The 26,710-nt window shown below is 45.9% G+C and overlaps 1 pseudogene; it reads left to right on the forward strand.

Moving 5' to 3' along the window:
* Positions 1-3,051: 3,051 nt before the first annotated feature.
* LOC127236273 (dehydrogenase/reductase SDR family member on chromosome X homolog) lies at positions 3,052-8,626 on the forward strand (annotated as a pseudogene).
* Positions 8,627-26,710: the final 18,084 nt, after the last annotated feature.

The raw sequence follows: 26,710 nt of genomic DNA on the forward strand, positions 1-26,710 counted from the left end.
ATATGAGAACAAGAAAGGTTACTATGGTGATGGGGCTAGTGGTTATATGCTAGGTTGATCTTGTTAATTTGGGGTAGTTACTATATCATCAAACCTTTTTGGAATAACTGAAGGCTCTAAATGTACAGCTAAAAGAAAGCCAGAGTTCAGCCAAAGTTTGTTCCATAACTGAGCATAGATCCAGCCTCAGTTCCAACAAGTACTGTTTCCTGACATACTGTCATGTGCCTACCCAGTAAGGCTACACTTCTCAGCATAACTCCCATGCTGACACAGTCTCTACTACACTGAATAAATGGAGATGTAAGCAGAAGTTTCTCAGTACAACCAAGCCTTGTTTGGAGTATTTCCTCATTTGGTAAATGTGCATGTTCATTGTGACGTGTAATCAGTCCCATCATCACAATATCAATAAAGGAATTCTTGCAAGGCATTTATTTGACATTTGAATAACTTGCCTTTCCTTTTCTTGTCTTGCTATGCACATACCTTCCCTTGTGTTGCTGTCCACATTTCTTCAATTCCCTTCCCTTTTGTTTTGATGTCTTTTTGTTCCTTGCCTTTTCTTTCCTTGCCTTTCATTGCATTACATTGTTGTGACATGTGCATGACTTGCAGTCACTTTCCTTTCTTTGCCTTGCCTCTCTTTGCTTTGCCATACCTTGACATCACATTCAAAGCCTTCGTGTTTACTTGCCTTGCCTTCCTATTCATATATCTTGACTTCATTTCCTGAAAAAAATGCATAATTTTACTGCTTACTTTTCATGCTGTGAGCATGGACTACCATGCCCTGTCTTTTATTTCCTTTCCTTGGCATGATTTCCCTTCCTTGTTTCATTTCCCTTTCCTTTCCTTCCATTTCTTCCCTTCTATCCCCTTCCTTTTCCACTGCATACCCATTCACTGACTTTTGTTTCCATGCTATGCCTTGCATTGTGCCAGACTGTCCTTCTATTTTCTTCTGTGCCTTGCCTTGCCTGCCTTACACAGTCTTGTTATGACATCTGTATGATGTGCTCTGACTTTTCTTCCTTTCCCTTCCCTTGCTTTGTTTTGCTGGCCTAACCATCATATGCAGTGACTTTGGCTTTATTTTCATTGTCTTTATATTCACATTCCTTGGCTTATATTTCCTTGCAAAAGGCATACTTTTCCCCCAAAGCTTTTCCTTGCTATGAACCTTTCCTTCTGTTTTCTTTCCTTCCCTTTTCCTCCCCTTCCTTACCTTCCCTTTGCTATCATGCCTTGCCTTTTATTTCCTTCCCCCTCCTTTTCCTCCATCTCTTCTATTCCCTTTCCTTTCCTGTTCTTTCCATTATTTCCTAGCCTCACCTTGCTCTACCATGTACTTACATTGCTGGACACTGCTTCTTCTCTCGTTGCTTGCTAAATCATGTACTTGCTCTGCTTTGTCTTGACTTTTACCTCTTTGTCATATCTATTCCTCCACTGCCTGGTCTTGCCATGTCTTGTCTTCCCATGACTTGCCTTCCCTTGCTTGGTCATGATCATGATTTTTATTGCCTTGCATTTCTTTGTCCTTTCATGCCTTCACTTCTTTGCCATGCCTTACCTTTGGCATATCTTGACTGTTCTTGCATTTTTGTCATGTGTATGACTTGCATTTCCTTGTCTTGACTTGCCAAGCACATTCCTTTCTTTCATTGCCATGCCTTCTTGCCTTCTTTTTCTTTTGATGCCCATTCCTTGACTTTTGTTTCCAAGACATGCCTTGCATTGACTTAATGTGTCTTGTGTAAGACTATCCTTGTTTGTTGTTGTTTTTTGTTTGTTTTTGTTTGTGCATGGGTGTGTTTTGCCTTCTCTTTCATTGTCTTGCCATGCCATGTTCATGACTTCCACTGACTTTTCTTTCTTTGCCTTGCCTTGCCTAACCTTGTTTGGCCAAGTTTTGTGAATACATGCAATGCTTCTGCCTTTACTTTTCTTGCCTTCCTATTTACATTGTTACTATTTCCTTGCAAAAAGCATTTATTTATTTCACTAGCTTTTTCATGTTGTGAGCTTGACCCACCTTGCCTTGCATTGTCTTTCCTTTCACTACCTTACCATGTGCATGCCTTTCCTTTTCTTCCGTTACTTTTCCTTCCCTTTCATTTTCTGTCCTTTCATTTCCTACCATTTCATTTCATTTCCTTCCTGTTCTGTTTCTTCCTTTTCCTTCCCTTCCCCTCCATTTTCTCTCCTTGTCTTACCTTATTTTGTTCTTGCATTGCATGACATTGTTTTCTCCAACCATGCTTACCAATCCATGTCCTTGCTTTGCTTTGACGTGTCTTCTCCCTCTTCATTATGTCTATCCCTGTGTTGTCTTGCCTTCCCTTGCCTTTCCTTACCTTCCCATGTGAATCCATTGCCATATTTTGCCTTGACTTGTGTTTCTTTATCATGTTAATATATTGTCTTTCCTGTACTTTCCAAGCCATGCATATACCTTCCCTTGCGTTGTTGTATGCATTCCTTCCATTCTAACCCTTTTGGATGCCCATTCCTTGACTTTTGTTTCCATGTCATGCCTCGCAGTGATGTATGTTGTTTTTTGCCAAATTGTTCTTGCATGCTCATTCTTTGTATTGCATTTCTTTCCCTTGCCTTGTGCATGACTTGCACTCAATTTCCTTTCTTTGCCTTGCTTTGCTTTTCCTGGTTTTGCCTTCCTTGCCATCACATGCAATGCCATTACATGTTCTAGCCGTGCCTTCGTATTCACATTTCTTGGGTTACACTTCCTTGCAAAATGCATACTATTGTTTCCCTTATTTTGCTTTGCTATGAACAGGGCTGCCCTGACTTAGGGCTATCCTGTTGGCAGAGGTGCAGTGATTGACAGCTCTCCTGTAGGCAGGGCTGCCATGACTAAGGGCTCTTCTGTGGGCGGGGCTCATGACCCTGTGATTGACAGCCCTGAGCTCAGCAAAGCCGTGGGCCTGGCTTGGCGTCACGGGGCGGGGACTGAAGGGGACGGGTGGGGGCGTGGCCTCCGCCACGTCTGTGCTGCAGGCACTGCGGGCCGTGCTCCTGGTCTATGCCGTGGGCGCTGCAGTCATCTTACGGCAGCTGCTGCGGCGCCTGCGCGGGGGCTTCCGGCCACTAGTGAGTCACTTGGGGTCCATGTGTGCCTGGGGGAGCGGGGGGAGTTCGGTGTGAGTGACCTCGGCGACAGGGACTCCTGGAGTACCTTGGTTATGCAGGACCGGAAGTGGCAATTCCACCATCTTTTTTGTGGGCAACGGCATTACTGGGAACCGGAAGTGGTCTTGCGAGCGCCCGATGTAACCTGAGGGGATTCCCGTGTTCCCTCAGCTGTTGAGACTTGGAAAAGGTTCCCGGGGGGGGGGGGTCGCAACATTCCGGTATTCGTTCCCCCAAGATGCTATGCAATAACCGAAAGTACTGGTTGTTTTTACCGGAAGTGTCCCGTCCGCCATATTTAGTGGAAGTGGCGTCGAAGCATGGCATGATGGGAAATGTAGTCCCCTCCTGAGATTCTTCTGAATAACTGTTTCATCCATAGTGGAACTGTCATTCGCAGATTCTTCAAATATGTGAGAAATTTACTTATCTTGGGTTAAATTATTTACATTTTTTGGAAAATCATTGGCAGGTTAGTGAAAATGTGAAGAACCTTTTTTGCATTAAATAATTTAAATTTTTGAAAACATATTGGCAGATTCGTCTAAAATGTAAGTATAAGTATTTTTCTTTTAAATAATTTAGAATTTTCGAAAATCATTGGCGCATTCAGGTAAAATGTAGGAAATGAAATTATTTTTTTATTAAATAATTTAAATTTTTGGAAAATCATTGCCAGATTATTGATGTGTCAAATAACTTTTTGCATTAAATAATTTGGATTTTGAACAATCTTTGGCAGATTCGTCATAAATGTGGAAAGTAAAATTATTTTTCTATTAAATAATTTTGACTTTTGGACCATCACTGGCAAATGCTTGGTAAATGTGAGAATTTAAATTATTTTGTATTGAATAATTTAGATTTTTGGAAATCATTAGCATATATGAGAAACATGAGAAACTACTTATTGCATTTTTGTGTACTAATTACTTTTGAGCTTTTACAGTCATCGTTACATTCGTGAAAAATGTGAGAAAATAAACTTTTTAAATTGGATATTTCAATTTTTGAAAACTTATTGGCCGATTCGTGAAAATGCGATAAATAGAATTTGTTATCGATTTAAAAATGAAATTTCTGTTAAGTTTTCTGCAGATTCATGGAAAATGTGACAAAGTAATTGTTTTGCATTAAATAATGTAGAGGATTGGAAAGTCATTGGCAGATTAGTGAAAAATGTGCAGTGGGGTCCCCAGAGTGACAGGGGAGTGCACTGTGATTGACAACCGGCGTGGCTGCACAGTGATGAACGCCTCACTGATTGTTCCTCCACATTCTGCCCTGACCCACTTCCTGCCCTCACTTCCTGCCCCCCACTTTCCCACCCGCCCACAGTGCTGCCCTGGCAGCCCGACCGTGTAGCTCTGGTGACTGGAGGCACTGAAGGCATCGGCCTGGCCACAGCACAGCAGCTGGCGGCCCTGGGCATGCGCGTGGTGATAGGTGAGCCAGGGCATGGCGGGCAGGGTTGCTGGGTGCTGGGTGCTGAGTCCAGGTGGATGTGGGTTCAGGGTGGCCACCAGGGTCAAGTTTCTGGTCTGTTATTTTAGCGGGAAATGACGAGGCAAAGGCGCAGGAGGTCGTGACCCGGATCCAAGCCGAGACGAAGAACAGGAGGGGTGAGCATGGTACTGATTGCTGAGTGAGTGCTCCCAGTGCTCGCTGTTCAGTGCTCAGTGCTCTGGGTTTTCGATACTCTGGGTGCTCAGTGTTCGGTGCACAGAACTCCGGGTGCTGAGTGCTCAGTTCTTGCTGGGTGCTGCATGCTGGGTACTCATGCTTGGTTCTGAGTGCTCAGTACTGGGTGCTCGGTACTTGGTTCTAGGTGCTGGGTGATTGGTTCTTGGTGCACAGTGTTCTGGGTGCTGGGTGCTTGGTGCTGGGTAATGGGTGCTCAGTGCTTTGCTGGGTACTTGGTTCTTGGTGCACAGTGCTCCAAGTACTGAGTGCTCGGTGCTGGGTAATTGGTGCTTGATGTGTTTGCTCCGTGCTGGGAGCTCAGTGCTCGATGATCAATGCTCCAGTTGCCCCTCCCTGTACGGCTCCTCGCTGCTGACATCGTCCCGGCCCTGCCCACCCACAGTGCACTTCCTGTTCTGTGACCTCGCCTCCCTGGCCTCCTTGCGGAAATTTGCCCGCGACTTCCTGTCCCTGGGGTTCCCACTGCACGTGCTGGTGAACAACGGTGAGTGCGCGCTTGCGAGCAGTGACTTCATCGTCCTCCTCTTCTGCATATGCAGATGACACTCATGAATATATCAGCATAAACAAGCGGGTTAGCACAAAGGCATTGGCAGTACACATGCAAATGACCCACGGATATGCAAATGAGTGGTGACCATGCTCTCATGCAAGCTATACTCCTTTTTGTTTGTATATGCAAATGGAGTCATGGGCCATGGGCATGCAAGTGCTTGATGAATATGCAAATGTGTGGAGGGTGCAACATCACTGAGGTCAGGACTCTACAATTCATTAAATGAGAGTGGTTATGCCATGTGTCACCTCCTACAAGGCACGTGCTGTTACATTTGCATATGCAAATGGCCTCCATGAATGGAGGGAATCATGCTCCATCAGGAAGCAATGATTGACGACTTCCTAACCACACAGGAGGTGCTTTCCATTCACCCCCTGTGTACAGATGTCCTTGTCCAAACCCCTGTGTCTCACTTCCTGTCCCCCACACATTATTTCCTGTACCATGTGCCTCACTCTGCAGCCCCACTTCCTTAACCTGCCCCACATTCCCCTCCCCCAGCCTCACTTCCTGTCTCCCTTCTCTCAATCCCCTCCCCCAGAGTCTTACTTCCTGTCACCCACACATCAATTCCTGTCCAGCATCCTCATTTCCAGTCTGTCCAGTCTCGCTTCCTGTTCCCCTCCCCTCACACCTGGCCTCACTTCCTGTCCCCCGCCCCTCCCTCCCGGCCTAACTTCCTACTGCAGCCCCTCACTTCCTTTCCTACAACATGACAGCCAGAGTCATGATGGTTCTGCCCAGCAAAACGGAGGACGGCTTTGAGCGCCACATGGGAGTGAACTTCCTGGGCCACTTACTGCTAACGAGGCTGCTGCTGGGTGTGCTGCGGGCGTCAGGGTCGCCGGGTCAGAGGTCGCGTGTGGTGACCCTGGGGTCAGCCACGCACTATGTGGGGGAGCTGGACATTGACCCCCTGCGGGCCAGGTGGGCCGGGCTGGGGTGGGGCTAATGGTTGGGGCCCAGGTAGCTATGGGCAAGCCATGTGACAGGAAGTCAGGTGACAAGTAGGGAGTCCTGGAGGAAGTGAGGGGACAGGAAGTGGGTCCTAGTCAAAGTCAGGTGACAGCAAGAGGGTCCTGGAGGAAGTGAGGTGAGAGCAAGTGGGTCCAGGAGGAAGTCAGAGGACAGGAACTGGGTACTAGAGGAAGTCAGAGGACAGGAACTGGGTCCTGCAGGGATTCAGGGGGCAGGAACTGGGTCCTAGAAGGATTCAGGGGACAGGAAGTGGGTCGTGGAGGAAGTCAGAGGACAGGAAGTGGGTCGTGGAGGAAGTCACAGGACAGGAACTGAGTACTGGAGGAAGTCAGAGGAAAGGAACTCGGTCCTGGAGGAAGTCAGAGGACAGGAACTGGGTCCTGGCGGAAGTCAGCGAGCAGAAACTGGGTCGTGGAGGAAGTCAGAGGACAGGAAGTGGGCTCTGGAGGGATTCGGGGACAGGAACTGGGTCGTGGAAGGATTCACGGAATAGGAACTGGGTCCTGGAGGAAGTCAGAGGACAGGAACTAGGTACTGGAGGAAGTCAGAGGACAGGAAGTGGGTCCTGGAGGAAGTCAGAGGACAGGAAGTGGGTCCTAGAGGGATTCAGGGGATAGGGACTGGGTCCTGGAGGAAGTCAGAGGACAGGAAGTGGGCTCTGAAGGAAGTCAGGGTAGAGGAAGTGCGTCATGGGGGAAGTCAGAGGCAGGGCAGAACAGGGAGTGGGTCCCACAGGCATCCAGGACCCCGACACCCATGCTCACCATGCATGACGCTCCCCTCAGACCCCCCCCCCCCACTCCGCCTCCGCAGCCTATGCGGGCAGCAAGCTGGTGCTCGTGCTGTTCTCCAGGCGGCTGCAGCGGCTCCTGATGGCGCGCGGTGACCCTGTGACCTCAAGCGTGGCCGACCCTGGCGTCGTGGACACAGCGCTGTACCGGCATGCTGGCTGGGGCATACGGGCTGCCAAGCGCCTGTTGGGATGGGCCCTGTTCAAGGTGAGAAGCACTGGGTGGGGAACATTGGGCAGGGAACATCGAGAACAGAGTGAGGAGCCCTGACTGAAGGGCACTGAGAAGTGAGCAAGGAGCACTTGGTAAGGACAACTCAGTTTGGAGTACTTGGAGTACGGAGGAGCACTGCACAGGGAACACTGAGCACTAAGTGAAGGGCACTAGCACTGAGTGAGGAGCACTCAGTGAAGGGTACTGAGCACTGGGCAGGGAGCACTGAATGAGCAGTGAGTGGAGCATTGAGCACTGAGTCAGAGGCACTAAGTTTGGAGCAGTTAGGAGCACTGGGTAGGGAACACTGAGCACTGAGGAAGAAGCACTGGGTGAGGATCACTGAGTTGGGACTACGGAGGAGCACTGTGCAGGGAAAACTGAGCACTGAAGAAGAAGCACTGATAGTTGAGGAGCACTGAGGAGAACTGAGAATTGGGTGAGGAGCACAGGGTGAGGATCACTGAGTTGGGAGTACGGAGAAGCATTGTGCAGGGAAAACAGCACTGAGGAAGAAGCACTGATAGGTCAGGAGCACTGAGTGAGGAGGAGCCAAGAACTGGGTGAGGAGCACTGAGCGCACCACCCTCCGCCCCATGCAGACCCCTGCTGAAGGCACCTGGACCTCTGTCTGTGCGGCTTCTGCCCCAGAGCTGGAGGGACAGGGTGGCCTGTACCTCACGGACAAGGCCCCAGCCGAGCCCCTTGCAAGCACGCGGGACCCAGAGCTGCAAGACCGGCTGTGGGCAGTGGCCGAGAGTGTGGTAGGTGTGGCCAGGGATGACTGAGGATGCCCAGGAACCCAGGGATACGCCCACTGCGTCAAGGGATGCAGGGACCCGGGAAGACATCACGGCGGCAGGCCACGCCCACCTCACCAAGGCCCCGCCCAGGACAGAGGAGGACTCAGCGCCCAGCACCTAAGGGGGAAGCATTAGCCATGCGATGACATCAGGGCAACAGACCCCCACCAGACAAGACAGAGACGGTCCCTCCCAATGACATATGGACTGAGATCTAAACACCCAAATGGGATGACTCAGTCATGGGTCTCAGAGATGGGGGTGGGGCTCTGGCAGCATTTCTGGTGAATCAAAATTGGCCGCCCTGGAATATCAAAGATGGCTGCCCGGGGTATCTAAGATGGTCACCTTGGTCCCCTATATCTGAGAGGGATGAGTCGTCTCTGACTGACAGGGGGTAAGGGCAGAGGAGCCTGGGGGCAGAGGGCAGGGTCAGGGTGGGTTCAGGGGTGAGGTCAGGGGAAGGTGGCAGAGGGCAGGGGTAGAGCAGGGGCAGGGATGGGGGTCAAGATTCTGAAGTAGGGGCCCATGTGAGTGACATCAGGATTTGGATCAGGGGGTGGTCCGGTGTCCTCATGGTCAGAGGCAGAGGGTGGGGTCCAAAAGCAGGACCCAGTGATGTCAGGGCATGCCCTGGGGCAGGGCTAGTGCATAGGAGCCTGGGTCCAGGGTTGGGGTAGGGAGTAAGCCTTAGTGAATGACTTTAAGGGTGGTGTAATGTGTGATATTCACTTTGTCTCCTTCTGTGGCACTGATCACGCCCATTGAGGGGTGGACCAGGGGAGGAAGTGACCTGGGTTACTAGGTCTGTGGAGGCGAGAGAACTCTCTCTTGCAAGCCACATGGGGGACAGGAGGACTTCCAGAGGAATTCTTGGAAGCAGGAACCTGCTGGTGTTCACCTATGTTGTGAGTTATTTCTCCCTGAATAAACATCTGTTCAGCCTAATTGTTTATCCAGATCCTTATTAAACTGCAATAGGGTAATATCTCAGTGGGCAGGGCTAGTGCATCACACGCCCATTGAGGTCACCTGCCTGGCCATGCCCTGCCTGCTGAAATCACCCGCCATGCTCTGCCCCACCTGTTGACATCTCCGGCCTCCATCATCCACCATCCACAGTTGCCTGATGGCAACACAGGCAAGGAGCAGCAAACTTACCCAGTGAGTGCTGAGTCCCATGGCCCCAGCCAGCTACAGGTCGTCCTGTCCCTGAGTGCGGAGTCGAGGGCGTCAAAGACTCCCAGCTCATAGGCCTAGAAGAGCAGCTGGGGGTGTGGGGCACTCTGCACTGGTGACACCCTGGGTGATGCTATAGTTACCCACGGATCACACTGGGGTTGCCTGGGGTCTCACAGCAGTCACTCAAGATTCATACTGGGGTCACACAGGGATCTCCCATGGTCAGGCTGGGGTCAAGCACCTGTCACACAGGAGTAGAGTCACACGGGGGTCATATGGGGGTCTCCATGGGGCACACAGGGGCCACAAACAGGTCAGGCTGGCATCAAGCTGGGGTCACCCTACCTACCTACAAAACCATGAAGCCTTGCTCCACCTCAATGAGCAGCCAGAAGTCCCTGTCCAGCGTCCCCTCCTCGTCCCCCTGGGAGGTGGTCATGTTGTCCCCATGTCTGCCCTGACCCCGACCCTCCCTGCCGCCACTTCCAGTTCCAGGGTGAACAGTGACCCCCACTTCCTGTTAAAAGGGGAACTATGACAACCATTTCCTGTTAATGGTAGGTGCTGTGACCCACTCTTCCTGTCCCAGGGTGACCCCCACTTCCTATGAATGGGGTGACCTGTGACCTTGCATCCAGATCCTAGGCAACTTTGTCAAGTCATTTACACACTTCCTGTGCCCTGTGTGAGTAGTGACCACTCTTTTACTCACTCTCTATTCCCTGTGTCACCTGTGACCTCTCTTTGACCACTTCCTGTTCCCTGTGTGACCTGTGACCTCTCTCTTACACACTTCCTGTTCTCTGTGAGACCTGTGACACCTAGTTTACCCATTTCCTGTTCACTGATATGGTGTACATCTCTCACTTCCTATTTCCGACATGACCAGACAGCACTAATTTACCAACTTCCATTCCCAATGTGAACTCTGACCTTTCCTTTACTCACTTCCTGTTCCTTGTGTGACCTTTGACCATTCCTTTCCCCACATCCTGTTCCCTGTGTGAACAGTGACCTCTGACTTTACCCAATTCCAGTTCTCTCTATGATATCTGACCACTACTATAGCCACTTCCTGTTCCCTGTGTGACTTCTGATATCTCCTTACTCACTTCCTGTTAATTATGTGGCCTGAGACCTCTCCATTACCAACTTCCTGTTCCCCGTATGACCTGTGACGTCACATTTACCCACTTCCAGTTCCCTTTGTGACCTATGACTTCTCTATTGCCCACTTCCAGTTCACCGTGTGACCCGGGATCTCTCCTTTACCCATTTCTTTTTTCCTTCGTGACGTTGCCTTCTCTATTACCCACTTCCTATTCTTTATGTTTATTGTGACCTATCCTATACACACTTCCTGTCTTCTGTGTGATCTGTGACTTCATTTACACACTTCCTGTTCTCTGTGTGACCTGTAACCTCCCTCTTTACCACTTCCTGTTCCTTGTGTGACCTTTGCCCTCTACACACTTCCTGATTCCTGTATGACCTTCCGATTGGTAGGGATGATGTCTATTTCCCACTTTCAGTTCATTCTGAGGGTGACCTGTGACCTCTCCTTTACCCACTTCTTGTTCCCTGTGTGACATGTGACTTCCCTTTTGCCCACTTTTGTTTCCCATGGTGAATTCTGACTTCTCCATTACCAAGTTCCCATTCCTTGTGTGACTTGTGACCTATTCTTACTCACTGCCTATACTCTGTGTGACCTGTGACATCTCTCTCACACACTTAGTATTCCCTCTGTAACCTGTTTCATTTACAAATCTTCTGTTCCCTGTGTGACCTGTCACTTTTCCTTTATACACTTATGGTAGACAGGGATGATGTATGTCTCTTCCTGTTCTCTGTGTGACCTGTGACCTCTACTTTACCCACTTCCTTTTATCTGGGTGAACTGTGACCTTACTTTTTCCTAATTTCCATTCCTGTGTGACCTGTCCTGTGACCCCTCTCCTACTCGCTTTCTTTTCCATATCTTAGCTGTGGGTATTCTATTACCTACTTCTTTTTCCCACCTTTACACACTTCCTGTTCCCTGTGTGACCTGTTACTTCTCTTTTACCCACTTTCGTTTCCCATGGTGAACTCTGACCTCTCCATTACCAAATTACTGTTCACTATCTGACCTGAGGACCTCAAAGAAGATGTGAGAAAAATCCCTTAAAGAAATGGAGGAAAAACAAACAAAAAGTGGAAGAAATGAACAAATTAATTAAGGAAAGCAAAGAACGTCAGAAAACCAAGAAAAAAACAATTAAGCAGGAGAAGGAAACAGTTCAAGACTTGAAAACTGAAATAGAGAAAATAAAGACAACACAAACTGAAGGAATGCTGGAAATTGAAAAGCTGGGCAAAAAATCGACAACTACGGACACAAGCATAACCAATAGAATTCAAGAGATGGAAGAGAGAATCTCAGGCGCAGAAGATAAACTAGAAGAAATAGATTCATCGACCAAAGAAAATCATGAATCCGACAAATCCTTAACACAAAACATCCAGGAAATGTAGGACACCATGAACAGGCCAAACCTAAGAATAATAGGCATAGAGGAAGGTGAGGAAGGCCAGCTCAAAGGTGTCGAAAATATATTCAATAAAATCATCGAGGAAAACTTTCCAAATCTGAAGAAGAACAAGCCCATGAAAGTACAAGAAGCATACCGAACCCCAAATAGGCTGGACCAAAGAAAAAAGACCCCTGGACATATAATAATCATAACACCTAGATGACCCTCAATTGAAGAATGGTTAATGAAGAAGTGGCACATCTACACAATGGAATACTACTCTGAAGAAAAAAATAATGGTATCTTGATATTCGCGGGAAGTGCTTGGCACTTGAAGAAACCATCCTTAGTGAGGTAACCCAGTCACAAAAAGAGGTACACAGTATGTACTCACTGATATATGTATTTTAGACCTAGAGCAAAGGATCACCAGCCTATAATTCACATCACCAGAGGAACTAGAATACAAGGTGTATTCTAATAGATTCATATAATGTCCTTCACAGAACTGGGAAGGGACAAGTCCCCCAGAGCTCAGGTGAAGCGGGGGGGGGGCATCAAATTGAGAGAGAATTAGGAGAAAATGAGGGGGAGGAAAGGAAGACATGTGCGACCAGGAAGATTGAGCCTGGTTAGGAATAGAAGAATAGAAAGAGAGAGTCAGAGACAGAGAGAGAGAACATAAAGGAGGGAGCCAATATTGGTTTGAACATAAAATTGAACATAAAGAAAGGTCTAGAGAACTACAAGACTGCTCCCAACTACCAATTTGAGCTTCCGTGGAAGGGCTATCATAAATGCCCTTCCTGCAGAGTGAGATCAACAACTAACTTCTCCATGGATCCCTCAACTAATGCCTGTTGGAAACAGGATCAAACACCCATACATAAACACTGACTCGAACTAGAACCCAGATGCAGATGGAGAGGACAAGACCATGCGGCAGAAACACATACAGTTTACCTGAACAAGGAGGAGCTAACGGGCCCCCAGACTGATAGCTGAGATGCCAGCATGGGAATGACTCAGGCCCCCCTGAATATGGGTCTCAGCCAGAAGGACTGAGTAGTCTAAGATACCTCAGACAGTGGAGCCAAGATGTATCCCTGGTGCACAAAAGGACTTTGTGAACATATTCCCCATGGAGGGATAACTGCCTTAATCTAGAGACAGGAGAGAAGCCCTAGTCCCTACTTCACAGGACCTGTCAGATCTACATGACCCCAACTGGATGGCATTCCCCTACATATGGAATTGGGGTGGGGGGATGGGAGAGGAGGGTGTTTAGAGTGCATGTGAGAGGGCAGAGAGGGTAAAAGGGAGGGAAGGAGGGAGAAAGGGATGGAGGGAGGAAGGAAGGGCAGGAAGGAGAGGGAACTGGTATCGTCATGTAAAATAATAAATTAAAAAAAAAAAATGCTTCGACTCCAAAATTTAAGTTGAAGGACAAGTTACTGGGGAAAAGGATTTCTATTTTTGTTTCCACAGAAAATGAAAAGATGTGGATTCCTACCAGTCTAATGTGGTTTGATCACGCCAGACCGCCTGAAACAGAGTATAAGGTGATCCTGCAATCAAAACTGCTGGACAAAGCAGCCCTATACACTGCAGCCAGGATTTCTGAATCTTCTTCGAATCCCCATGACAGCGCCCCTTACCAGCAGGAAGTAGTTTGGAAAGAACGACGCCCAAATTCCCAAATATTGAGTATAAATGTTTGTTTTCATTTAATGGGACTATGTTATATAAAATAAAATAATAAAAAAATAAAATAAAGTGTTCTGCTTCGTTCAAGAGTCTGCCGGACACACTATGGCCTATAGGCTGAACCTGGAATATTACAGAAGGTCTTCAGGTGGCTGATCAGGTAGTAAGTTGTCTAAGTCATTTGTAGAGCATATATACTATCCTTCTGTGGATAGTGGTCTTTGATGGAGTTGAAAACACATGGTTAAGGTTATAGTTTTCCTTAGTTAGGACTAAATATAAGTTACATATAGGACTTTAGACTCACCAAGGTAAGATAGACCATGTTGTATTTTCTTTAAATCTTGTTATATGTTAATATTTGACAATTGTTTTTGTTATATATTTTGCTATGTTAGCTATGCTATTTTCGAGAAAAGAGGAGATGATGGGAGATGTCTTTTTGTAAATATGTTTGTCATATTGGTAAATGAATAAAACCCTGTTGGCCAATAGAAAAGCGAGATAGGCAGGGCAAGGAGAAAAGGAAGATTTGGGAAGAGGTAGGAAGAGAGTCAACATGTAGCACCAAGAGAGAAGATCTCCGGCCCCTCTCTCTGGTAGGATAAGACCACATGGAAATATTTAGATTGATATAAATGTGTTAATATTTAAGACAGTGGTAGCCAATAAGAAATGCTAGTAAAAGATCAACAACTTTATCTCTAATACAGTGTCTCTGTGTGTTATTTGGGGCTGGCACAGATGTGGGACCAGGCTGGCAGGAAAACTGATTGTAACAGGAAATTCTTCTTGTATCTTTTCTGTGGCTATTTTTAAACTAGCTAGTTGAAGATTATGTTACATTTCCTCAAAAAGCCTCATTCACTTCCTTAGGATCTGGGCCAGCCAAAATAATATCATCCATATAATGTATAATTTACAGGGATTGAAATTTCTCCCTAATGGGGGCAGTGACCAAAGATACATAAATTTGACAAATAGTGGGACTCTTAGCCATTCCTTGAGGCAACACCACCCATTGATATCTCTTATAGGGCTTTTTAAATTTAACAGAAGTAATGCTAAATGCAAATCACTCACTATTCTGAGGATGCAAGGAAATGGTAAAGAAGCAATCTTTTAGGTCTATAAGTAATAAATGATAGCCTTGAGGAATACATACAGGGGAAGATAAGCCAGGTTGTGTGGCTCGCATAATCTTCATACAATCATTAACATCATGGAGACCTTGTAGGAGTCTCCATTTTCCGGATTTTTTCTTTATAACAAAAATTGGCATATTGTATGGGGAAGTGAAAGCAACAATATGTCCTGCCTCTAATTGTTCCTGTACAAGTTGATGTGCAGCCTATAATTTCTCAATAGATAAGGGCTATTGTTACACCCAGACTGTGCTATCAGTTTTCCAGGTAATAGAAATGGGAACAGGCTGGACAGCAATAGCCCCTAAGGAAAGTAGCCTAACCTAGAGTGATCTCCAGTTATTTTGATAATTAAATTTTTGGATGCAACACACACAGGGTCACCGTGGAGGAACTTACCTAGTCCTCGTCCTTGTACATAACCTTGGTGAGCTAACAACTTTTTTTAAACAGGCTCAGTAGTAAGGACTGCTGACATGGCCTGAACACATCTCTTTTCAAAAGATTAACAGGAATATGTCTTAACACAGAAGGTTGAAAAAGTACTGTATGCCCTTCATCATCTGACCATTTAAGAAGCTGAATGCTACATTCTGTAGTCACAGCCATACCCATTGTTATAAATGATTTGGAGTTAGCTGAAGAGGCCATGCATGTGGCCAACGTTTTTGGTTAGTACTGAGGAATCAATTCCAGTGTCTCTAATATGGTAAATGTAAGCTTGGGGCACTGTTCAAGACTTGATACACTAAAGGCACCTATGGAGCCTGTGAGCCTAAAACCAGCAGATGCCCTGGTGTTCTTTAGAAAGTGACTGCTGGTTTTAAAAGTAGGGAAAAGAACCAATTGAACTATCTGAGCAACCTGTGGTATCATTAATATGCCCATTTCTGCCTTAACCATGATTTTTATTTCTTGAAAATCTCAATCTATTACTCCTGGAATGACTCTAATACCTTTAAACCGGGCAATACTGGATCGTAACAATAGTCCCATAGCTCCTGGGTGAAGAGGCACCAAAACTCCAGTGCTTAAAGCTTGAGTGCAATTGGTCATGTTAATATTGGTTGGGTAGCAAAACAGAGATCTAATCCTACACTTACTGTGGTACCTGATAAAGTCTTGAACATAAAGGGGTTTGTCTGAGTGATCATCAGATACCAGAAAATGGAAAAATCTCCCATGCTCTAGGATAGGTAGGATAAACAATAAAAATGGCAATCTTGCCAAAAGCAATATACAGATTCAATGCAATACCTATTAAAATCCCACCACAATTCTTCACTGACCTTGAAAGGATAATAATCAACTTTATATGGAACCCATACACAGATGAACACCTGATTTTCGACAAATCAGCTAAAATTATACAAAGGGGCAAGGACCGCATCGTCAACAAATGGTGCTGGCACAATTGGATGAGAGTGTGTAGAAGACTGCAGATAGACCCATCTCTTTTGCCATGCACAAAACTCAAGTCCAAATGGATCAAAGATCTCAAAATCAATCCAGCCACATTGAACCTCTTAGAAGAGAAAGTAGGAAGTACCCTTGAACAAATTGTTATGGGAGACTGCTTCCTGAACATAACTCCAGGGGCACAGACACTTAGAGCAACATTTAATAAATGAGACACTGAGTCGAACTAGAACCTAGATGTAGATGGAGAAGACAAAACCAGGCTGCAGAAACACATAGAGACAGCTGACCTGAACAAGGAGGAGCTAATGTGCCCCCAGACTGATCACTGGGAATCCAGCATGGGCCTGACTCAGGCCTCCCTGAATATGGGTCCCAGCCAGAAGGACTGAGCACTCTAAGGGACCTCAGAGAGTGGAGCCAGGATGTATCCCTGGTGCACAAAAGGACCTTGCGAACACATCTCCCATGGAGGGATAACTGCCTTCACCTAGAGGCAGGAGAGAAGCCCTAGTCCCTACTTCACATTACCTGTCAGATCTACATGATCCCAGCTGGATGGCATTCCCCTACCTATGGAATTGGGGTGGGGGGATGGGAGAGGAGGGTGGATTGGGTGCATGTGAGAGGGCAGAGAGGGTAAAAGTGAGGTAGGGTGAGGGAGGGAGAGAGGGAGGTAGGGAGAAGGAACTGGGATTGACATTTAAAATAATAAATTAAATAAAAAAAGATATCCTATAAAATAACAAGTTATAGAGCACACTAGATCTGCCTATCCGTGTGGTACCACTTGTAATTTCCATTGGCCTGGTCTGCTATGCCCACTGCCTGTCCTCTTCTGGAGTTCCATGCCCCCTCCTACATATCCACCTATCTCTGCAAGACCACTCTTGAGTTCCTGCCTGCAGGATCCTTGACCCCCATCTCAGATCCTTGGCAAAGAATCCTCAGCTGGAGAGTGCCAGGTCCCCGTTAGATCTGCCTATGGGTTCAGAAACATCTTGGGTATCAGCCCAGCCTTTGTCCCCCATCGCCAGGCCTCGGCTAGTGGTGAGTCTGGGATCAATTCAGATGGTTTCTTCCCTATACCCTTCTCCTGGAACTCCCTGGGTTGGTCCCATTTCTTGCTGCTCCTGTGTCCTGTCCCCATACAGAATGCTCTTGGAGCTCCGATACATGCTGACCCACACCCACAGAAGGCCTGCACTCCCCCTACCCTGTGCCCTACCATGCCCACTGTCCCAGTGACTCAACTCTGGTTGAGCACTGGGACAGAGGGTGGAGCGAACAATCCAGCCACCTTCAAGGAACTTCCTGGAGCTATTCTGAGCACACTTGACCTACATATCCACGTGGGACCACCTGTAATTTCCATCTGTCTGGTATCTGACCTCCATCACCTATTCTCTACTGGAGTTCCGGGCCCCTCCCAGAGACCAGTCTATGTCCATGGGCCCCTCTGATTTCCTATGGGCTGGATCCTTGACCCCCATGACAGGACCTCTGCCAAAGAGGGTTTAGCTGGATAGTGTCAAGCCCTAGCTAGATCTGCCTATCAGCTTAAGAAACATCCCCAGTCCGCCTTCGAGATCTTTGAGTCCCATCCCCTGTCATCTGCTGGAGCCTGATCGTTAACCCCCATCACTGGGCCCCTGCCTGTGTTGAGACCTCCTAGAGAACTTGGACCACTCAGAGCTACAGACAACATACCTCTGACCCACCTAAGCCTACTGAGGATGTACTATAGAGAGAGGGAGAGGCCCCACCAACACCTACTGGGAGAAGCTATGGGAAGGCAGCAATGCAAGGAAATAGCTAATAGAACTTGTAGTGCAAATGATGTTCTCTCTCTAAGCGAGTACTATTTTAGAAGTCAATAGAGCAAAGATTTTTTAAAATATTTTTTAAAAATCTCATTGGTATCTTTTGTTTTTTCAAGAGATAGGGTTTCTCTGTGGCTTTTGAGACTCTCCTGGAACTAGGTCTTGTAGACCAGGCTGGTCTGTAACTCAGAGAGATCTGTCTGCCTCTGCCTCCCGGGTGCTGGTATCACCACCGCCCAGTTATTGGTATCTTTTTAAAGGTCTTCTTTAAGCGTATTACTGGTTTTATCACTATTTTTCTCTTCCCAATATTTCTAGGTTTTAACTAGCTTCATTTTTTTCTCTCAAGTGATGCTGATTATTGATTTCTGTGTAGAGCAAAGTCTCCTGTAGCTTAAGCATGCCTTATTCCCTGTAATTGAGAACTGCTTTGAACACCTAATCCAGGATTGTTCTGGGAAGATAATCCTGCAACTCCTTCCAGTCTGGGTCTTGACTTGACAGTGAGTAGGAAAAATAGAGCAGTTAATGAGTGAACTCCAAGCCCCAGTTTTTAGTGGGGACATATAAATGTATTGGGATCTGTGCAATGATTGAGTTCATTACCAACTTTGATACTGGTGGAGTCAATATGCAGAAAGGGAGAGGCACGATGGAGGCTAAGATTTCCTACTTCAACAGTAGTTGAGATGAGTATTGTGAAATTAGGTAATCAATCCTCAATCACCCAGGATTGTCCTTATTGGCTATTTCTTTGGGTCAATAAAGGAGGGCAATCAAGAATGTGGATAAAGGACAGACCTTACCCTGAAAACAAATTGCTATAGTTACAGTACTTCAGCCAAAATAGATCTGGATAAGCAAAACTATTGTGGCCTGCCTAACAGGGCTTCTTCTGTGGTTGGATGTACAGTCGGAGAGAAAAACAATTGAGAAATCCTAGATGTGCTCTAATACAAACCCCTATTCTTTGCAGCACATGGCCATGAAGCTCATAATAACTTTTCGAAATTAATATTTTAGATCATAGCTACATCATATGCACATTATTTTCTCTGCCCCTAAGTCCTACCCTGACTCCTCATTATTTTCTAATCATGGCCTGTTTTTCTTAAACAGCACTTACACAGTAACAACAGTTATCATTTAAATGTGGGATACCTTTGGCTGCAGTATATCCCAACTATAAGGTTAATGGTTTGGGACGCCACACATTGACTGTATAATGGATTTTGATCAAAAAGGACCCTGTGCTTTGCATGAGGAACAGGATGTGTTCTCTGAGAGTGGAAGTATGTCTACTAAAATATGAAATTTCTTGACTAGACCCCTGTCTGCTGGGCTGATAGTGCAGAGCTGTAAGGCCTGTTTAATCTGAGTCATTTGACCTCTGAACACCTGCTTTGGGGTAGTGCTAAAATCTAGGTCCAGTTGGGTGTCACTAGCCAATAAGGGAATCTGGGAAGGCTTAGCAATCAGGAGTAGTGGTTGCAGGTAACTTCCAGTTTCTTTCCAGGATTCTTCCTGATCTAGGGTGTTGTAAGAGAATCTTTCCATGATTCTTCCTGATCTAGGGTGTTGTAAGAGAATCATTGCAGTTTGAATTGTGTAATCCGTGTAATCATCTATGCAAGTTCTGCACATTGCATGGAGAAGGAAGGGCAGGATGCATCTATGCACTCAAGAAAGAGAGCTTGATCATCACTGGAGACAGGGGTACGTGATAGTGAAATATGTGTCTGCAAATTTCACAAAGTTCTGGGTCTGGAGGAGAAGCCAAGGTCAGGGACCCCCATGCTGTGTCTTTAAGCACACTCTAACCCTTAAGGATGTGCTCCTGTACCTCAAGCCTCATGAGCCAATCAGGGATACCAGGCCAACTAGCCAGTCACAGTCTTGCAGGACACTTCCTGAAAACCTGCTTCAGAATTGGTTTTATAATACAACAGGCTCCAGTGGGGTGAATGCTGTTCTGTGAGTGATACCATGGGGAATTTTAAGGGCAGCATGGATAAGTATATAAGACACATCATGGTGAGTGGGAGGATGCTATCTCAAAATGGGGAGAATGGCAAGGGGAGGCATGGAAGACAGTGGGGCAGAGGGACGGTTGGGAACTTGCTGGCACATTCGGTGTTCTTTGAGGTCCCTTGTGGTCTTAGCAATTTTCTGGACCTGAGTACTGTCCTATGGATACTTCACTCTGGGGCTGCATCTGTGGAAAGCATTTGGATCAGGGAGCTTTGTGTAGAAACATCTTTGTAGTCAACAAGAATGTATTTTTTGGAGCATAGGGAAGGCAAGATGCCAAACTTGGAGAGGCCTAGTTTCTCGAGTATCTTCTAGAAGTTCAACATTTCACATCTATCATTTGCGTTGAACCTCCACATCCATTTGAAGTTATTTTTTATGCAAGTTGTAAATGGCATTCCTTTTCTTTACTATTTTCTGCATTTATTCTTTTTTTTTTTTTTTTTTTTTTTTTTTGAGACTGGGTTTCTCTGTATTGCTTTGGAGACTGGCCAGGAACTTACTCTGTAGATCATGTGGATCATGGGAGCCCAAACTGGTAGAGCTCTGCCTAAGTCTGCCTTCAAAGTGCAGTATTAAACTACTAAAGACATCCACAAATGACATTCTTATATTGGATAGCATTCCACCACTAAGTTGTGATGTGGAAGAGTAGAATTGATGATGTAAAGATTTACCAATTCTTAGGGGATAATAAGTTCCAAGAAATAAAATTTAGCTGAGCTAGTGCTCCCTCTAAAATAATCCACAGAAACAGTATGCTAACCAGGCCTGATAGAAATAAGGATGCTAAAATACACATTTCCTTTTCAGACATTAGTGACCAACACATGAAAAAGGAGAAACCCCTCATTTACAAAGAGCCACAATGCCCAACTTCATATCACAGAACAGGGGTTGTACAAGGTTCACAGGGGGCATTATTGGGTCACAGGGAACATTAGGGCCTGGTGTGCCATAATGATCCACTTTTCATCTAGAGAAAATCATAGTTCTGCTGGATGGGTAAGATGAGCCCAGATGACAACTGTTTGAAAAGGAAAATTCTGTTTTGATTAGGGTAGGACTGAGCGAGCCAGACTTTCTGTTTTGGTCCTGACTCTGAAACTCAGGAAGGAGATTGGCAAAGTCAATCACAGCCTGCAGTCCTAGCCTTAGGAGTGTTTCATCAGGCCCTGAGCTATGGATAATAAAATAAAGCTCCTTATTTAAAACAAGGAAGATGCTTGGGAGAGAATGTAATGGTCTGGAGCCAGGGCCTTTGTGGAGTCATTGTTTCAGAACCTGAAAACAAAACCATTCCCAGCACAATGAGCTGTAGTCATTGGTTCCAAGGAGATGGTGGGCTTAGTGAGAAACCTTCTTCAGATACACACTGTTCCCCTTGATCTGTATTGAGTAGCCGTCTCATGAATTTGTCCCATTTTCTTCCAATCCCCGAAGGAAGTAGTATATAAAAAGCCATTCTTCTTAAGAAGCTTGGTTAGAAAAATGCCCAACTTAAGCAATACCTCCCTGCTCAAGCTTTTATTTTATTTACTTTTTTGTTCTGCCTCTCATATCTTTCTCATCTTCTGGCACCTAACCTCCAGACTTGTTACAGTGTGACCAGCTGTTTTTTGTTACTCGTGTTATCACACCTGGACATAGAAAATGCAGCCAGAACTCAGGCAGGCCCTACCAGCACACAGAAGAAAGTAAAAAGGAAAAGCAAGAAGAAAGGGACTCTCAGCATGCCGGAACATGGTAGAACTCCGGCTGGACTCAGGCCAACCCCCTCAGCCCACAAAAACTAAAGTATGACTGGAAGCTAAGAAAACAGGTGAATCACTCTCTGAGAGGAAGGCTCCATCCAAAGAATGTCACTGGTCGGTCGATCAGTTACATACCTGACTGTGTGGGGTGAGGGGTTGCCATAATCAAGGAATGTGAGACTCGGCAAGAGAGAGGTAGGCATTCCTGTACCTTTTAAGTCTCCTTTTATCTACATTTTACTACTTGCTCTCGCTTTTGTTGTTTGCTGTTGCGTTTCAGGCTGCAACCGCAGAACCCGCATACACAAGCACACACACCTACCCCCAGTTCTCAGACTAAATACCACTTAGTAATTTTACCTTAAAAATCTATCTATCTACCTACTTACCAATTTTTATGTGAAGAACTGTGAGGAGGCTCTCCTGATTGAGACAGCACACTGTTACATGGAAAGAAAAACACCATACAAGTTTACCTTCCTCTCTGGGATGAGAGGGAAATGAAAAAAGGAGAGAGGAGAGAGAGAGAGAGAGAGAGAGAGAGAGAGAGAGAGAGAGAGAGAGAGAGAGAGAGAGAGAGGAGAAGAGAAAAGAAGAAAAGTGGATTTATAGAAGATCAAGGGAAAGGGAGACAAAAATGTACAGAAGTACAGGCTGGGTCTTGCTGGCACAGGCCTTCAATCTCAGCAGCACTGAGATTGTGCTGTGTGCCTGTGAGTCTGGCATTTATGTCCCTTTTATTAAAAAAAAAGGAGATGGGAGGAAGAAGGAAAGAAAGAAAGAATGAATGAATGAATGAATGAAAGAAAGAAAAAGACTCGCTTAGCAATCAGTCTTCTGCCTTCTTATGCTGTCTCAAGTCCCAACACCCTCTAGCACTTGCTTTGTTCTTTCTGTGTGTATGCGCACACTGCTATGTTTGTCTAGCTCAACTTTCCACCCCAACACCTGAAGCTTCATCCCATGTCCAGGCCTGGTTCTCTTTGCTTTTATTCATTTATTGTTTTTGGCTGTGTTTCTTTATTAATGGCAGGTTAATTATTTTAACTTTAAGTGACTTTCATTGTGTAGTGAGGCCAGAGGATTTGGATTCTCTGTATGGGCAGACATAACAGAAAAATAAGTAAGTAAAGATAGATAGACAGACTGACAGACAGACACGCACTCATGCACACATGCAGGTACGTATGTACATAAGTACGTACATGCATACATACATAGATTTGAAAGGTGAAATTAATTGCTGTGTGGTGGTGATGATGTATGCTTTTAATGCCAGCACTCAGGAGCCTGTGCGAGGGAGAGCTCTGTGAATTACAGACTGAGTTTCAGGACAGCCAAGGTTACACAGAGAAAACTTGTCTTGAAAAACTGAAGTCTATATCTCCCTGCACAGAATCAACAAACTCTAAATGGGAAACCTTCCACAGTGAAACTGTGAGCATGCATGCAGTTAAGCAAGCAGGCAGGCAGGCAGGCAGGCAGATGAGAAGCCCACACTAAAGAAAGTAAACAACAGCAACAAAATAAATACATAAGTAAATAAATAAACAAAATGCCAAGCTATAGAGAGACCAAAGGACTAACAACTGCTCACAGTCCAGCTGTTTAAAAATTCACAATAGCTTCACAACTACACACATACATAAGAAACATAAGAGACACAGCAACAGTCTTTGTAAAGCCTCACTGCCAGGGAAGTCCTCTTTATTCTTTGACAGGCCTGGATTCTCATGCATGCCTCTCCCTGTTTGTGCTATGTGCTATATAGTAACAGCAACCACATCAGTACAGGCAAAATACTTTGAAGAGTAGCTCACTGCTTTCATTCATAGCAGTACTCAGAAACAAGCCCTGCGCCATGTTGTTTGGTGGGGCACAGATAAAGACACAGAACACAGACCCTCTCTTAAAAAAAAAAAAAAGAAGAAGGAGCAAGTTAAAATATGAAGTAAACCATGTAAAGTTCATTTCCCCCCTCACAAATGTGAAAATGAATGAATTCAAACAAGTAATGTAATGAAGGGTTCCATACCCTCCAGCAGAGTTTAACTGGAATGTAAGACATATGTAAATCTAAGTATTCCAGTGGAGCTGGGTGGGGGTGGCGGTGGCGGCACAAGCCTTTAATCCAGCAATCCAGAGGCAAAGACAGAGACAGATAGATCTCTTTGACTTTGAGGCCAGCCCAAACTTTAAAAAAAAAAAAAAAAAAAAAAAAAAAAAGAAAGAAAGAAATGAGATTCAGGCCAGGCTCCCAAGTTACACAGAGAAATTCCCAACTTTTAGCCACAGATGGACACTCAGGCCTGTGTTCCCAGAATTCTGGAGCCTGAGAATGGTTGGTCCACCTGGGTTATACCATTCGCTCTAAGACAGACATGGCTACCCAGAGTAACTATGAAGAAGAAAGAAAGAAAGAAAAAAAGAAAGAAGGAAGGAAGGAAGGAAGGAAGGAAGGAAGAAAGACAGATTTGTCCTCAGCACCAAGGCTTCTTCTCATCCAACCATCACCTTCCACCAGAAATGACCCAATATCAATGGCATGAATGGATGAATGAATGAATGAATGACTAAAGACAGACAGACAGACAGACAGGTAATAAATAAGAAAGATGAAAGATGATGAAATTAGCCAAGCTGTTGTGGTAGCACTCAGGAGGCATGGGCAGTCTGATCTATAGAGCTAGTTTCATTTTTCTGATTTCCAGGGCTATGCAGAGAGACCCTGTCTCAAACATATGAGACAAGGTAGCTAGCTGCTGGTGTTAGTATTCAGGCATCTGTACTGGCCTGTACTTGGTGTTCTGACAGGATAGGAGCTCAACCTTAACCTCTAAGAGCAATTCAATATGTTTCCTTTTAAAAGGGTCCTGCCTATCTCCCATCCTTCTCTCTCTCCCCTCTTTCCTTTATCCTCATTCCTGCTGCTCATGTCTCCAGGAGGCTGGTTTCCCCCCTTTCCCTTCTTTTTCCCATTTTTATGATCACTTCCCCTAATTAAAATAATAAATGAATGAATAAAACAACTCTCTGCTTGAACCCTGTTTCATGGTGTCATTCCCTCATGCCCTGCTTTTCTTATTGACAAGAGCAGTGCCACAGTTTTTCTCATCTCTTGATGATTTTTCATGTTTGACTTTATGTATTTGTTCTTTGTTTAGGGACAAAAAAGTAAGTATTTGACATGAAACAGCCAGGACTCACTCCAGCACTACATACAGAAATCTTGTCTCAAAAAACCAGAAATCACATTAAAAAAAAAAAAAAAAAAAAAAACTTCAGTTAACCTAGTTTTTAAAAGAATGATGAACGAATGAAAGAAAGGAAAGAAAAGAAGAAGTGAAGAGTAGAAAAAATTACTAGCTGTCTGTAAGGGCATAGACTCATCACCCTGGGGACCCAGTCCCCTGTAAGTGGCCGCTCCCGAAACTCTCTTGAGAAAGACAGTTCCCTGAGTGACCACAGGATGTCCCAATGACCTCTGTGGAATGTTCCAACACCCCAGGTGTGTTGCTTAATCTAACACATAGTTTAACTGATGAGTAAATCTGTAACTTTGCAATTCCCCTATTTCCTCCTCAGTCCCCCTCCTTTCTTATGTAGTTTTTGCCTTTATAAGCTTGTCACAAGTTTGGGTCGGGGTCGAACTCCTCTACCCCTGCGTGGTGTATGAGTCTCGACTCCAGCATGCTGGCCTGAGATTTCATTCAATCCCGTTTTCAATAAACTTCCTCGTGTGATTGCAGCTAGTTTGGTCCCAGTGTCTCACTGGGTGCTCGCTATTCCCGAGATTTGAGCGAGGGTCTACCTATGGGGGGTCTTTCATTTGGGGGCTCGTCTGGGATTTGCGCGACAACTCAGGGGTCCTAGACTCACTTGGAGGTAAGAATTTTTTTTTCTGCTGTTGTTCTGTTGTGACTCTGTGTTTGTGGCCTGTTCAAAAATCTGGTGCGATCGCAGTTTCGTTTTTGCAAACGCTCTATTGAGGCTGCTCTCCAGGAGGAGGAGCGGAGTGGACGGGGATAGATGTGTCCAGGTGTCCACCGTTTGTTCGCCCTGGGAGACGTCCTGGGAGGACAGGAAGAGGACCAGGGACGCCTGGTGGACCTCCACGGGGGAGAGGTCGGGAGATAAATTTTCTCCTAGACAATCTGTGTCAAAGGGCCATTTCTAGGCTGTCTGGCTCCTTTCAGAACGAAGCTGACAGCTGCTTTTGTAGTCTTGTCTTTCTGTCTTCGTGCTTATTTTTGTTAATAGAGGTAGACATGGGACAGACTGTGACGACCCCACTAACACTGACTCTGGACCATTGGACAGACGTTAAGACTAGGGCTCATAATCTTTCTGTTGAGGTCAGAAAAGGACCTTGGCAGATTTTTGTTCCTCCGAATGGCCAAGTTTTGGTGTGGGATGGCCTTTGGGGAAAGTTTTAATCTATCTGTTATTTCCGCTGTCAAGCGAATTATTTTTCAGGCCACAGGGGGACACCCTGATCAGGTGCCCTACATTCTCATGTGGCAAGACCTAGTCCAAAACCCACCACCCTGGATGATACCCTGGACATCGGGAATAGAGACTGCGACAGTGGCCGTGGCCTCGAAACCAAAAGTACCTCCTTCAGGTCCTCTGGCGCCCGCTCCATCAGCTCCCCCGCGGATCTATCCTGAAATTGATGATGTCTCCCTCCTCCCCCATATCCTCAACCCATTCCTCATGCAGCCCCCCCTCCACAGGTGCAGGCCCCAATGGACTCCCAGACGGCCTTCGAAATAGGGCCAGCGGCCGGGAAGCCGCCGGGGCCGCAGCCCAGAGGGATCTGGCGCAGGACCTGATTCCACCATTGCCCTACCATTACAGGCTTATGGATCCGCCCCAGCTCCAGGAGAATTAATCCCACTGCAGTATTGGCCGTTTTCATCAGCCAAT

Source organism: Phodopus roborovskii, unplaced genomic scaffold, assembly GCF_943737965.1.
Source record: "Phodopus roborovskii unplaced genomic scaffold, PHOROB, whole genome shotgun sequence".
Lineage (NCBI taxonomy): Eukaryota > Metazoa > Chordata > Mammalia > Rodentia > Cricetidae > Phodopus > Phodopus roborovskii.